Here is a 16,201-nt window from a genome sequence, read left to right as displayed (position 1 = left end):
GCCAAAGAAAGGAAGATGGCAGAGAATATAAAACAATCACAGAAAAGCTTTTCTGAAAAGTTTAGTTTTTAGTGTAGACTTAAAGGCTCCTTATGTGGCTGAATCCCTGGTTTCTTTTGGGGTGGTATTTCAGAGGTCTGGGGCTTCACAACACAGGGCCCCATCACCCACACAGTGAAAGTGAACAGACGGAAGACATAGCAAACCAGAATCAGTTTCAGATTATTAAAGAAGGATTACATTGTGTGGAGTAAAATAAAAAAAAACACATCAGCTGCTTGCTGCAGAGCCAAACCTTGTAGAACCTTGAAGGTCAGCACAAGAGTTTTAACATCAATGTGAAACCTGACTGGCATCCAGTGCAGGGATCCAGGACAGGAGTGATGGCATCAATTGCATGCTACCCAGTCAGGATTCTAGATGCCAAGTTCTGAACATACTGTTATGTAGCTTGTTAAGTGTTAGAGACTCATGCAAGTAGGATGTTACAATAAAAAATCTTATAAAATAAACACATGATTCCTCTGCTCAGCTACTGGCACTGACAGCATGTCTCAGATGGAAAAAAAACCCAAAGTCATCACATTATTTGCACCCAAGATTCAAAAGTCAATCCAGAAATGAAGATCACCCTATGTTGACATTTAACGTTGATAATAATCTCACAGCACAGGCTTATGTTGACAGCATTATGAGACCTCTGCATCATCCGTAGCTATAACAACACTAACATCAACATGATCCCTTGTCTTTCAACACCACAGTGTTTGCCCACACATAGCAAAGTTCACTCAAGTCTCTTTCCTTCAACCTGTGATCAGCCTCACATATTAACCCTTTGTTTCACCGGTGTTTAACTCAGCTAAGTACCTGGGAGAAAATGGGCAGTGCAACTGCAGACAAATCACAGCAATATTCCTCTATACAGTATGTATAAATTACTGGTCAGAACACTGACAGTGTTTTTTACAGACAGATACAATATGTCAACTGCGTACCATTCTAAAGTTCAGTTTCTCAATATACTGTATCAATGTATAGGCCACCAGCTACACTTTTCTGGCCATTTCAAAAATAAACTTTTGCATTATATGCATTTATAGAAACATTAAAAAAATCTTTATCATGTTCTGCAAATTGAACTTGCTTTTATTTCTATTTCATTAAAATGAAATAAAAATAAAATTACAGTATCATCCTTTGCTACTGTGAACATCAACAAGATACTAAGTAACATTTAAGAATAATGGTAGATTCTTTAATTCACTTAAGATAAATAATTAAACTTGTTAATCAGTGTTTCATATATATTCTATGCAATCACATGTTTAATATTTTTAAAATTCATATTTTACTGCTATGATTTATGCAAGGTGTAAGACATTTAAAATCTCTAAATGTCAGATGGTGAATCAGAGGGTAACAATTTAAAAACCTTTTATGTATAAGTACTTTAGTATTTATAATAGTAGTAACAAAAATAACAACACTAATAATCTTTTAGTATGATGATATAATTACTAATAATCTTTGCTATATTAAAATATGCTTGTTCATTAATTAATTTTGTTAAAAAATTAAACATAATGATTTTGTTTTAGACATTAATTTGGTTTTAACTAGCTGAATGGAACTAGAAATATCATGTTCACCAAAGTATTCGTATAGCAAGCCCACTTTTCACATCCATGTGAGAATAATTTCTTATTATAGTTATTATAGTTAGAGATACCATGCTACATTCAGTTTTGAATTATGACAACAACATTAGCTTAAAAAAACATTAGAACTTGGTTTTCTGATTTTCTTTTGTAAAATGAGGATTATATGAGGAATGACACTTTATGTACCAAAAAAGAAATAAACTATTACATTAACATTTATGCCATTAAAACAATTTTCAACTTTACAGGTCAAACTTTACATAATAATTAAACAAGAAAATATAATTCAGTTTTGCCAAATTAAATATATTATCAATGCTAAATCAAAATATTATTATAACAAAGCTAGATTTGTCTTTCAATGTTTAAGTATAAAACAAAAAATGTGATCTTTTCTTTTAAGATATAGTTGGTCTCCTACATCATGGATACTTTAAAAAATATAGAAACTTATAGAAACTTTTCAGAAACTGTGCATTTAAGACTTGTTCTCTTCTAATGTCAAAACTTTACACACTTCTCACACAGTACGCTATTTAATTTTTCCAGAATCCAACCTTTTTAAAATTGTAACAAAATCAAGTAGGTGTGTTTTTTCTTTAAGTTATTCTGAAACAGTGTTTAAAACTAAAAAGCCTCTGTCTGCAGGTGAATTATGAAAAGGGAAAAATGAAGTGAGGTTTACTTTTACATTTTCATAAAGCGAAATCATTTTGTGTTTATAAATGTGTTGATACTTCTGTGACTAAGTCCCGTCTAGCAGTTTCTTACTGCCCGACTTGAATGACAGGTTCGAATCTTGCTCATGAACTGTTTGCTGTCCTTTCTAAACTGTTGTGGGGACCTGCTGATTGTCTGGGCAGAGAGAGAGAACTACAGTATAAGCGGCAGCGAAGCTTGTGAAATGTGATCCTTCACATCTGTGGGCTCTCTACATGCTCAAATTCCTGGTTACTGTAACTGGAGGATTGTTTTGTTCCACTGTAATGAAAGTTCAATAGTCTTCTGCCCAGGGTTCCATAAAAGTGTCAGAAAGAAATATCTAGATTATCATAACTGAAACTGCAACCATTTCAACAGGTTGTGTGAAACTTGGAGACATCTGTCAGAGACCAGAGCTGTCCCAGAAGGAGAATGCATTAGTTTCAAAAACAGTCGAAAAAGCAATACAGTAACCAGTACCGAGTATATAGACATCTGGAGAATTTTTCTAGAATGCGCTAGAATGCTAGAATGTATTTTCAATTAATTTACTTCAGAGGAAATTATTTAGAATTTAAATAATGGCATGCATTTCATAATATTTCAGACTTCAGTACCAACATGCACACCATCTACTGTATGTGGTGTCCATCTATACCAACACTTGTTGACTGGACCCAGTAATATACAGTATACTGTAACTGGAAATAAAGATAAAGCTGAGGTGTCATTTTTAACCTAGGAAGACAGCAATCTTGGAGAACAAATTTTGAGTGTTTTGTTTGTGTGTGGGTTATGAAACCACTGAATTCAACTTATAATCATGAATAGCCTGTTCCGACTATTTTGTAAACGGGTAGCTAAAACTTTTATCTGTGCAAATTATTCATTCGAGGAATAAGAACGGTAACGCTGAAATCCTGCCTACTTGTGTTAAAACGACCATATATTTTAAATCTGGTTCATATTAGCCTCATATATGTTGTGTTGGACAGAATGAGTTAAAAATGTTAGACTGTAAACAGAGATAATACTCATTTGTTTCTTTAAATTTTGTCTACTGTATGTCCAAAGCAAGTATTTGAATTGAAAAACTGTAACTCCAATCAAATACTTATGCAAATGAAGAGCTCTTAAAAAGGTGAGGTCATATTCTGACACAGCTGGAATTTTGTGGGGTATGCAGTAACTGAATTCAACACACATTCCAGCATGACCCCAGAAAATTCCCCAGTGGCACAACACTCTAACAAGCAATGTCATCATGACTTAACTATCATGTTATAGCATCAAAATAAATACAGTTGAGTTGTTGTACAAATATTCTTTAGAGTTATACTACTTTATGTTTGTATGTTGCGTGTAATAGTCATCCATCATTAGTGTGATATACTGTATGCACACATTTAGATTATAGGAAAGGATTATAAATCATATATACAGTATATATCAAAATTAATCTACAAAATATCTGAAAACATCAATACAAATGGATGCCTGACTTGCTATACAGCCTTCCACTGTACACTTCTCCTGGATGGAAACTGCAAGTATAAACAAGACATTTGGAACTCAATATACTGAAATACCCCAAAATGTTTCCTGAATACAAGTGCAAACACAAGGAAAACGTCTTTTAAGTTCACGTTTCTACAAGATGTGACTAAACCTCAGCTCCCAACATTTTCACTTCAACTGTGTTTGACAAGTTCACATGTATAACCTGATTGAATTTCTTTTTATCTTACTGCAGGGCTGGGCATGTGAAGTGCAGAGACACTGTGCCTACTGTATTCCTTTAATTTTAGTCATTCAGCATGGTGATACAGCATGTGCAGATTTGGGTTGAAGAGATTCTCAATCAGTAAGAAGTACCTTCATGGATCGCATACTGGCGCTACACATGAAATGCCATTATTGCATTTCACTGGTGCTCAGCCCTTGAAGTTCCACATGTACTGTATCAAATGATCCCGGTATAATCTTGAGCTCTTGAGAGTGTTAAGGTACATTACACCTGACAATGAGAGTCAATTGCCTTAGGTTAGTCAAAATAAATTGTCATCTAATGGCAGGCAAAGCTAAGTCCAGATATAGAAAAGACAATGAGAGAACCCACCAGAATACTGCGTGCTGAGTGTCAAAGACAGGTACTGGACATACAGCATCACATCAGTGACAATACTACCGTTGGAGAGGTACTGTGAACAGCATCTCTCGGTTTTCTGCTCTTCTCTTTTATTTCATATTGCTGTCTCTTTTAGACAAGCAGTTAATCAGAACACTTGTGTTAGGTTGCCGTCGTATCTCTTGGCCCAGTTCTATCAGAAATGTAATCCAAGCGAGGCCCTTCTGAAACCCGAGTCACCTTTTTCCCCCATCCCAGCTGCAGTCTGCGCTGAGGGCGTGCTGGGATGTGGGAAAAAGGCCCCAGATGTGGTTTCCCCAACAAGCAGGTTGTTGTTGTTATCCTCCTGGCACCTGATGTGAGTTACCACACAAGTGTCATCGCCCAGTGACAGAGAGCCGAGTCAGAGGGAGGGAAGGTGAGAATGCCTCCTGACTGGGAAGTTCCAGCTGCGGGCTGTCAATCTCCTGCCCAAGTCTCTACTTGTTGTTTTAACAGCTTCACATCAAGTGAGTCTAAGCACTCTAAGGCTGACATGTATTCATGACGAAAGGCTTCAAGCAAAAAACACCGACTTGAAGGGTGTGTCAACAATTTAAAAACCCTTAAAAACATTCTACTGATCTTATTGCTTTCACTTTTCATTCCTCCCAATCATGTTTCCCTTTCTTTCCCCAGTTATGCCAGTTAAATATGAAGTTCTGCTGTATATTTAACCTGTGATTGGTTACAAAACTCCTTTGCTACTAGTCTTCAGAATGGATTTCCTTGCTCTTGTAGTACAACATTTGTTGAAGGACAGTTGTGCATTTTCTACTTTTTGACATCTGGTTCCCCAGTCTTTATAATCTTTATAATAGTCTTTATAATAAATTGAATGTATTTAAATTTAAATACCAGGTCTCTCTTAGGTTCAGTCTCATTCTCTGCCTTTCTAAATTATTTTAACCCTTCTGGTAGACTCTGCCCATCTAATTTTGAAATACCCAATCACGCTTAAAAGTTATTCTGAAATACTCGTGCACCTCAAAATGGAATGGTGCTGTGGTCACAGTTCTCAAATGCTTTTCTTACTTTTTTTCGGATTCTGTGTGGGTCTTTTGAGTTCCCAATTGGCTTCCCAGTTTACATGAGAAATCCCCCAATAATATGGGCTTGTCCTGTTTTGTATTAAAGCATCAGTGTATCTCCATTTGATTAGGCTCCCTGTTCCACTAGTTCTAAGTTTTAAATTTTCAGTCGCCTTACACACACCCTTTCCTACTTGATCCCTCTTGATTTAAAAGTATGCCACCCAGTGTGCACAGATCGCATCTGTTCCAGAGGAAAGCCTAATATCCCATAAACCTAAAACCTTTATCTACACCATGATTTCAACCATATGTTAAGTCTTTTAATGTCTGCCTGCTTCCCTGGCCCTGGAGAAGTGACTGGCACAGTTGCTATTTCAAAGAGAGCTACTGTATCTTAGAGGTTTCACTTCTAAGTTCTTGGCCTCAGTATCTTGCATAACTTCAGGTCTACCTTTGCCTGTGTCAGCAGAAATGTTTAGCTTCTTCAAGCCCAGTGTTTCTCATCTCATATTTATAATTTAATTTAAGAATCTTCTGCTGCTTGCAAGTAACCCCTGCACTTTTTGCATTAAATGTCATAGACTCAGACATGACTAAATTGTTTGCAGGTTCTACAAAATGTACTCATTGTTCTGGACTTGACTAGTTTGCTAGCTATACTGGAATCTAGACTCCTGCTATAAATGCAAGAGCAGTGGTCTTATTACACTAGAGTATTAGGATATGAAGGTAGGATGCTCCACGCATCCCTAATTGAACTTCATTTATTATGTTCATTCTGTTTTCTACCCTTAACCAGTTGTCCGTCTAAAGATTTGCATTTCCTTGAATGTCTATTGCATGAAATCGAAGAATTAATCTTTAATGCGATAAGTTAACAAAATCCTTTAACAAAAACCATCCCATACAGTATGCTCTTTGTATCTACCGTATTACTGCTGTTGCAGTAAGCAAGCTTTACCTTTCTAAATCCCTGTCCTATTCTTATACAGATGATTGTGTAGTTTAGTTTTAATCATTGTTTTCGTACCCTTACAAATAATAGGAGACCTGTTGGTCCATAGTTACCTTTTCATGGATGGGTGTTACATTAGCTAGAGTATGTTCCTGTAAATGAGCATTACCCCTGTGTTATGTGGTTGCTGGAACAGCTTTGGAAGAGTTAACAGGCTATGAATTATATCTCTTGTTTCTTTAAGTTCAATTGGTAGAATATCATCATATTGTAATTGGTTTTATGAAATATAAACATATTTTTATGCATTTAACACTTCCTCTAGGCTAATACCTTCTTAAGAAAGAACTTTTCTCAGCATGATACACATTATTATTTCTTGAGGTAAACACCTAAATGAAATATTTCCCTTTAATCACATTCTTTATTGTTCCTTTGCTTTTGTAATGATGAAAAAAATGTAATTTAACTTCCATTGCAATATTATTTTCAACATCTCTCTGGGGTTTTCTCATATCCCTTTCATCAATACTTGTTATTAATTGCACTTCTTTAACCATATCCTATTATTTTTCAATCATTTTGTAAAATGCTTTCTTCCTCAAGAAGATGTGTTTAATTTGTTTATTGGATATTTTTAGAGAAGACAAAAGTATAATGTAAAAAGTACCCACATACAATAACGAACAAATGTGAGCAATCATCATGGTATGGCAGACTTGGTAACTGAACAAACTGTAGAAACCAAGCATTAATATACAGTATATAGAGGAAGAAAGGAGAAGAAAAAAAGAAATCAGAGTTGTGAAAGAGAAAGGCAAAGGGAAAAGAGAACAAGAAGGACAGAAGAGAGAAGCCACAGTCTTCAAGGTCTTTCACATGTCTGGGTCAAACTACAACCTCTTAAAGAAGTTTAGAAATGGCCACCAGGCAGAAAAAAATTGAAGAAGAGCCACTGAAGGAGAACTATTTTTTTCAAGGTTGAGAAAATGCATCACATCCCTTATTCCGCGAGTACAAGTGGACACAACAGGTTGTTTCCAATGGAGCAAGACCAAACATATCCAGCTAGAAAAGTGGAAATGGCCAGGGTGCCAAATTGAATATTATTTAAAAAGGGATTTTGAGGGACACCAAAGATAGCTATTAGGGGTTTATTAAATCATTTGTTTTACGTTGGCACAAGGAAAAAAAAACTGTTCATAAGTCATATTGATAAGGGGATTACCTAAGACTGCTGTGAGGTCATGAGCAGGATACAGGGATCAGCTGTAGCTCGTCCTAATCTACTGTATATCAATAATCGCTATACTCTAGCATAACCTTTTCACAAATGACTTACTGCAAATAATGGGTGGAGTTGCAAATAGTTTAAGGAACACAAGAATAATATGAGGACAGACACAATTAAGCACTGGGAAGATGTATGACAAATGAAATTTAAGTTGATACTGTATATGCAGAAAATGTGAAATTCAAATTCAATGATGGGATCATTGAACTCAAAGAAGCACTACATGTAAAAAATATCCAGGAATTTTGTATGAATAAATGCGGGTTTATGAAACTGGTGGATAACAGGAATTGACTGAGCAGCTTAATCAATAACTACTGTAAAATAAACAATCATAACAATCATAACTAGTAAGGATGTCTCCAAGAATATACACAAGCATTTAGTGTTTAGCATTTAGTGTGTTAAGTTAGAGGCATTTGAATATTTTTGTTCTCTGGCACAGCTTTGGTGAAAAAAACAATTTTTCAGACACATTTGGTTAAACAAATATTTATTAACAATGACAATACACACACACAGCATAAATATATAACACAGAAGTTTCTCTATTTACAATACAAGTTTACAGACACGTTGCTAGACCACCTAGAAAACCCAAGATTGCTACCAAGTACATGACTCTTAAATAATGCCCACAGAGGCCAGAAGAAGAGAGAAGCTGCCTTCTAAACTAAATAGAATACAACCTGCAGTTAAATCTCTCTCTCTAACCTGGATGCCTTTTCTGATGATGTCAAACAAGGAACTCTTGCCTCACTCATGCTTCAAGCTCCATCTCCTCCTGTCTCCTCTCTCGTGTTCTCTTATTTTTTCCTCCTTTTTCTTGATCTGATCTTATATGGTGTCTTTCTGGACAGTTGACTTGACACTTAATCATTTGCCCAGAACTTAATTATCTAAGGTAGACTTAATGATCGCTTTGATCACGGGCACTAAACCTCCTTCATCTCAGCAAGCATCACCTTTGCTTAGAAGCTGGAAATGTTTGCACTGCTAGGTGTCACACACTTTATCTAGATGTTTAGAGACAGCTTTCTAGACACCTAAAACTGTAACAATGTAGCCCCATCACTGTCTTCATCTAGAGAGTGTGGGTAAGTTAAATAAGGCCAACTAAATGCTTGGACATTTTATGAGCGTAGAATTTATCTCTGGGAAAATCCTGTTAATATTAAGCAGTGGATAAATAAATGGAATACAGTGGAATACAGTGTTCAGTTTTGGTCACCATATTACACTGCAGATGTTGCTGTTCAAGAGTATGAAAGAGAACTACTGTATCAGGCTCATTCCTGGCCTGAAGGATAAAATCGCACCTGGAAGAGATAAGATTCTGAGGGAACCTGATTCAGGTATTCAAAATACCCGAAAGGCCTTGAATGAGAAAAATGTGAGGCCTCACAACCGACAGCGACAGAAGAACAGAGGGACACAAGCGAAAATAATGTTCAGGGACGTTTAAGACCAGAAACAGGAGGTACTCCTTCATGCAGGGGATTGTGGGAATAAAGAAACAACTTCCAGGACCTGTGGTTAAAGCTGTTACAGTGTGATCCTTTAAAAAAATAAAGAAATAGAACCTTCGGAACACTAAGCTATAAGCAGCCAAAGGAGAAACATCCCCCTTCTCATTTGTAACCATTCTTTGTTCTTATTACTTTGTCAAATTCATTTTTACTAATCTGGTTTTGGCTTTTCCTAAGGTATACATTTTGCATTATGAACTTTGAGTAATGAAATGAACAGATCCTTTAGGTGACCACACAACTCAATACACCCAGGTCGCTTTCAGACAGCGAAGTTGCTCTTACCTGAAGCAAAAAAGTGATTCTAAATGCTGAAAGCAAGTAGCTATGTGAGCAGCTGCTTCAGACTCTGCAGATCAGGCTGAGGAAACAGCTAATCGGTGGCAGTGATCTTACAGCAAGTACTATTGCAAATTTGGGTGATGAATTAGTAATCAACATAAGATAAACATGGATTCTACTGCACGTACTGCTTAAAAACAAAATGCCAAATTAATAATTAAAATTAAAGCATTATAAAACCATTATTATCATTCTCAGTGACAGCTGATAGAGTGAGCCTGGTGTTATTTAAAGGGATTCTTGATTATTTGTTCTGTTAAACACATTTTCAACTGTTACACATTATTTTTCTATTGCAGAAAGATATCCCTGGAGTCTAATTCCTTCATTTGTAGTCTAAGGCATTTCTGTTATTCATTAGTGACAGAAATGGTGACTTCTGGTAATCTAATCGCTATTATTACTGATAAATACTAATTTTACTTTACCATCTCTTTTTCAACATACATGCTAAGTCAGGGTAAATGGTTGTGGCGAAAGACTCCTATGGTTAAGCAGGTCAACACATTCTGTTTCAGGAACATTTTGAAATATCTAACCTCTCCTCCATGAATGATCTAATATGTGGCTGTTTCACTACTACTAGATGTTAATCTCCTTTAATAGGTTTTCTCAACAATAATGTGATATTTTAATAAACTATCAATCAATATCACCATGTAAATGATTCTTAAATGGCACAGTGTATATGGGGATAGGGGTGTGCCGTCGAGTCGGTGTTGACTCATGGCGACCCTATGGACAGCTCCCCCATCACTATCCATAGAGTTTTCTGGCAGGATCCGGAAGTAGATCGCCAGGCCTTTCTTCCACGCAGATAGCGCTAGTGTTGTTGCCGTTGTCATGGAAACATGATCCTCCGCCGCCGCCACGCTGCTGCTGCCCAGTATGGTTATTAGAGAAACCTAACCTAACCTGCCCGACGTGGGACACGCACCCACTACTCCGAGATTGTGAGTCTCATGCTCTAGCAACAGATCTAGTCGTGGTGCCACTATCAAAATTTGGTAACGAGAACAGCATATGGATTTAAAGTCGGATTAAAGTCTCTCAGTCATCTCCTAGTGAGGACCAGCACAGCCCACACCAGCAGCAATTAAGTCTACTATGACATCCAGTCACTGTGGACTTCAACACTGATGGTGGTCTTTGGGAATTCTGTCACAATAACTGTACATGCACACAACGCAGCAGAAATATTCAAGGCGAAGCGATCCATTTGCACGTTTTTTCTGTAAACTCCTGTCCTAATGCACTCCTTTGTGTTTACGATGCTGTTGCGCGTATGTTTTGGTCAATGTGTTACAGCACTAAGGTGCCTCGGTGTTTTTTTGGCATTTTCTGTCAGTTCTAAGAGATGCATAATAAAGAGCAGACGTCCGTGAAAACTCTCCTCCTCAGGTCCTGCTTTTCCCTGGCAAGCCAGCCGTGTAGTCCCTCCAAACCTGTCAACTGTAGTTCCAATGCAGATACATTTTTTGCCCTTTTACTATATACAGCACACATAAAATGTACATGCCCTTGTATCACATGTAAGAAACAAACTACTGTTGTCACAAACAGACTAACTTGTGGTTATAATGAATGGGTAGGATGAATGTACTTTGAGGAATCATGTCAATGTACCTTGTTGGTTTAAGCCGAATCCTAAATTACAATAATTATGAAACGATGGAGGCCCAATTCACCCTCTCAATGACATCACTGTACCTCACAAATCCTCCCCACAACAGATCACCACAGAAATAGTAAGGTCTCTGACTGACTTAATGAAGGAACCCAAACCACAATGAGTCATTTTACCAAAGCACACCTCAGGATCTCTGAGGACGAGACCATGTAGCCAACTTTGTCATCTACCCCTGTATTTTACAGACAGGGGCAATGCTTTTGGCAGGTTTTTGATCAATATTATTATTTTTACAAGTAACAGTAATAGAATATTTCTTAAATAAGGTGCAGTGAGGGTTAAAAGTTAACTCTGGTCTACTGGTATGCACATCTCTCTGTGTTTGATTGAGGCAAAAAGCTCTCCTAGTATGTGTCATAGATCATTAATTTGACCAAAAGCAGAATCCTTACCGCCTGTAACACAAACGCCATCTCTAATCTTTAATTTGTCCATGCACTTATTAACATGTGAGCCTGCCCATGTAGTTGTGGTTCCTGGTCTTTATTTTGCAGAGTTTTTGTGATTTGTATTAATATACAATTCACCAAAATACAAGTATGTATTAAAATAACAGCAACATTGGAAAAAAAATCTTAGAAAATCCCAAAGGTGCCATTTAAAAAAAAAGTTTATTTCAATAAATGTGTATTTAAAAAATGATGTTCCTCAGCTTTTTTTTTGTGAATGTTTTAGCTATTTGTCTTTTGCTAGCTTTGTGTGCAGAACTACATTCTGAATCCTAATAACTTTACTAAATTATAGGTGTGTCACATCTGTGAATTGTAGGCTTGAGAAGACAGATCTGCCCCAATGATAAAAAGTGCTGTCTATTTTCCATCATTTAGATCTTGCCCTACCCTGGGGTGTAACAATAAAAACACAAATGTCAACAGTGTTTTTGCAAGCTACTGAAGGAATGTTTTTTTTTCACAGTTTATGATTATTTTGGCAACAATTCCCCATACTGTAAGTAGCATGAAACAGCTCTACTGAAGCAATCAGCAGTTGGATTCAAATATAATAGACTTCTTTGCAATCAAACCTGATTACATGGGAACTGTTATTTTGGTAGCTCAAATACTGGAATAGTACTGCAGTTTTGTAATTCTGCAATCTCTCAGTATATTGGTTGAAGTATAGCTTGGGTGGGCTAACATACATGTATGCAAAGCTTGATGAACTTCTTTCAATCCATTATCCTTCTTCTTGGGAAAGTCTATCACTACAATTAACTGTGACCTCATGGAGAGAATGTTTTAGAATTCCATCTAAGGTCAGTTGAACGGATGAGCATTTTTTATGATGTAACCTGTAGCTGGACTCGGTTGTCCACAGGTGAGAAAACGCACAGTAGGTTGCTGATTTAATGTATAGTGGAGCCATGATTGACTGATTAAAAAAAAGTTTCACTTACATGATCACAAAAATACAGGTCAGGAAATAACTGAGCTTTGCAGCACAGCTTTGATAATGGTGTAATAGTCAGGCCCAAACATACACAAGACAAACAGAAATGTATTCTAATAAAAAACACAACCTCACAACACACAAAATGCTTACATCATGGACAGATAGATACAATCAATGAGTTTCGGAGACCTATTTTCTGAAGACATGGAAAATGTCTAATTCTCTATATATAAACTGAGGACCACAAACATCTTAACAGGTTACTGTAAATAGAGAGAACCTGCATGCTAATAAAATTAATCCAATCCAGGACTAACCCTCCCTCTCTAAAAAACTGATGCTTGCAAACGAATGGGAATCAATTTCCCTATTCTAACAATCCATAACTGTAATAAGAAAGATATCTTTAGCTTAGGATTCCACAACAGAAATACACAGAATTTACAAACACATAACACAGCAAGCTCTCTTCTATGATATAGCACAGAGTCTGGATTCTCCTCAGCATTCAGAATGCCTGGGCAGAATCCGGTTCCAAGCCTGACTGGAAAGACGAGCTCTCCCAAGGCACAGGTTTAGATGATACTGATGATGAGTAATGATGATGTTGCTTTTCTCTTCTATTTGCCCTCTTCTTTGCATGTCTGTTTCTATATTTATGTTGTGGCTCATCCCTACAGAGGCCAGTTTAATGACTTCACTAGATATGGCCCAGTCACTGTTGAATGTGACCACATTTCTTAATATAGCAGTCCTAATTATTTACAGCGAAGTTAATTATCCTTAGCATATTTTAACTCTCCTTTTGAACATCATCTTCCTCCATCAGAAACTGCATTACATTGTTTGTTAAAATAATAGGTGTCCCATGGAGGTAGAGAAGAGGACCGAAGGAGACTGAAGTATTCTTTCTTATTACCCAAAATGTAATGTGTGGGCAATTTCAATCAGCCCTCCCTTTCAAAGCTCAGCAATTAAGGGCACACTGGCAGTGTTTTAGACAAAGCACAGTCCCTTTGGTCAAATGGAAAGGATGCCAGGGGAGGCTAATTTCTAAAAAGGTCTTCTGCATGTTTTATTCGTTTCTCTCAAATATGAACATACTCCTGAATGTTCCCAAAGGGCCTTTTACTTCAGATGCACTATCTAGGGAGAGACTGACTTTGATCGTCTGAAGCAAGACGATCACTTCAGAGGCAATTGAGGAGCCTTGTATCGTATAGCTACTGCTTCCCCAGTAAGCTGCCAGTGCTGCACAACTTTGTTAGGATATAGCCATGAAAGTAAGCTTAGAAAAACAAGATATTGTTTGCTTTTCCTTGACTTCCATACAAGTATTTCTTGCTACTCAAAAAAGGTACTAATTCTCGGATGAATAATTCTGACCAGACAAACTTCTTTAATATTGTAATGCATTTCTTGCAGTGCTGGGGTCCCAGGTTCAATTCCAGACCTGGGGTGCTACCTGTTTGGAGTTTGTATGTTCTCCCCATGTTCACATCGGTTTCCTCTAGGTGCTCTGGTTTCCTCCCACAGTCCAAAGACATGCAGGTAGGTCACTTGATGTCTGGGAACGTGGGCCCTGGTGTGAGTGTGTCTGTGTTTGCCCTCTGACGGACTGTCCGGGGTGTGTCCTGCCTTGTCTGGTGTGATTGCCAGGACAGGCTCTGGGTCTCCCAGTGACCCTGAATTGATAAAGAGGTTAGAAGAAGGAGGGATGGAATCAAGGAAAGGTGTAATAAAGCACGTCTTCGAACACATAAAGGGTTACAAAGCATCTGGGCTACAGGGGCAAGTCAGACACACACAATACAAAGGAAGGGAAGAGACCCTACAAAGAGAGTCAATATGGGAAAGTTAATGGGGATAAACCTACTGCATAGAGAAAAAAACAAGTGTTTAGGATGAACTAATTGCAGTAGATAAAAGGAAAATGATGGAAAATGGTGATAAGAGAATATCTCACAAAAGTGTTGAACAGCTTAAGTTAAAGAAGGTTATATCTCAGTTTCAAAAGGTCGATGCATATTGAAGCTGTCATTGGCGTGAGCAGCAGCATCAAAAGCAAACACGAAACAAAAGGAGGTTGATTTCAATTATTCGAAAATTGCTCATTTGTTTATACCTATTGCAACAACTGGAGTAGAAATGAAACAGACAACTACGAAGTATCAGATTTACTTCTATGGAATGTGAAGTAACAGAAACTCTCTCCATTTTCTAACTTCCAAGACCGGGTGGCGGGAGAGCCCAAGCCTATCCCAGGAAACGGCAGACATAAGGTGGGGTACACCCTGGACAGCCCATCGCAGGACACAGGTACACAGATGACACAGATACACACTCACAACATGGATAATATTAATATTAGAATTTTAACTTTATGGTAAGAGCATTCCAGGGAACAGTCATCAAACCATTAGGAAAAGCACATTGTTCAAGAACTGGTAACAGGTTTGATGCCTTTTGTGACCAAATGTATCAGTAGAGCATGTAAGATGATATATTTCCTGCAGGCTTTCAAGTGATCATTCAAAACAGAGGCTCAGCCCACTAGTACAGATGCCACTGGTATTTGGGCTCTGGACTTTGCCTAGAGGGCAAACTGATTGTTTGAGAGCAGCCCTGGAAAAATCTTACTTCTGCCATCTGAGTGTGTGTATGTAAGGCATACGTATGGATGGGGTGTGTGAGGGGAAATAATTCTAATCATTCTAATATGTGACATACTGTATTACATCATCAAAATGACAGATTACATTGCATCTTAGAATTATCTTCTAGGCCTCCTACAGTTTTGAAATGATTTCTTGGTTACTTTTAGGTCACTTTTGGAGTGTTTTTTCGACTATGAGGAGGGCCATTACATGCACTACTGGAGTGCTGGGCCCATCTGGGTTGTCCAGGACACAGGCAATCCTCCCACACAACAGATCAAGAGGAGGAGTGAGAAGGTCCTTCAGCTACTGATTTAACATGTTATCGACAAAGTGAGCTTCCTGATTGTAACACTCCAACAATACAGCTGTACCCCCTTATACACCATTATCAACATTTCTTAATCTAAGTAAAACACCTATCCCAATAACCCTGAAACAAGCACATTTAGGTGTGTTTTAAAAAGAAAACTAAACTAAAAACTAAATAAACTGTCTTGCTTCACTAGACGTGGCTAATATTGATTGATTTCATGAGCTGAGTCATAGTGTACTCTAAAGTATTATGTTGATGCAAAGTTCAATATTGTGTGGACCAAATATTGCAGAAATAAATGCTTCCATTCTCTTATATTTTATGCTAATAGGTTTTGCAACTCATTTTATATCAATTACATGGAAAATAAGTTGTGTGAATCAACTAGTTTAAGGTCATCTGATCAACAGCATGGTTGAATACTAATGCCTCTCATGTCATTCCTACTTGTATACAATC

The 16,201-nt window shown here is 37.3% G+C and overlaps 1 pseudogene; it reads left to right on the top strand.

Annotated features, from left to right (window-relative positions):
* The window catches only part of LOC148842006 (uncharacterized), a 29,639-nt pseudogene extending 13,895 nt beyond the window's left edge, over nt 1-15,744 (top strand).
* Nucleotides 15,745-16,201: the final 457 nt, after the last annotated feature.

The sequence above is a fragment of the Atractosteus spatula genome, chromosome 1 (assembly GCF_055471065.1).
Source record: "Atractosteus spatula isolate fAtrSpa1 chromosome 1, fAtrSpa1.hap1, whole genome shotgun sequence".
NCBI classification, from domain to species: domain Eukaryota; kingdom Metazoa; phylum Chordata; class Actinopteri; order Semionotiformes; family Lepisosteidae; genus Atractosteus; species Atractosteus spatula.
Note: the sequence above shows the minus strand (reverse complement) of the source record. Positions and strands in the feature narration are given on the sequence as shown.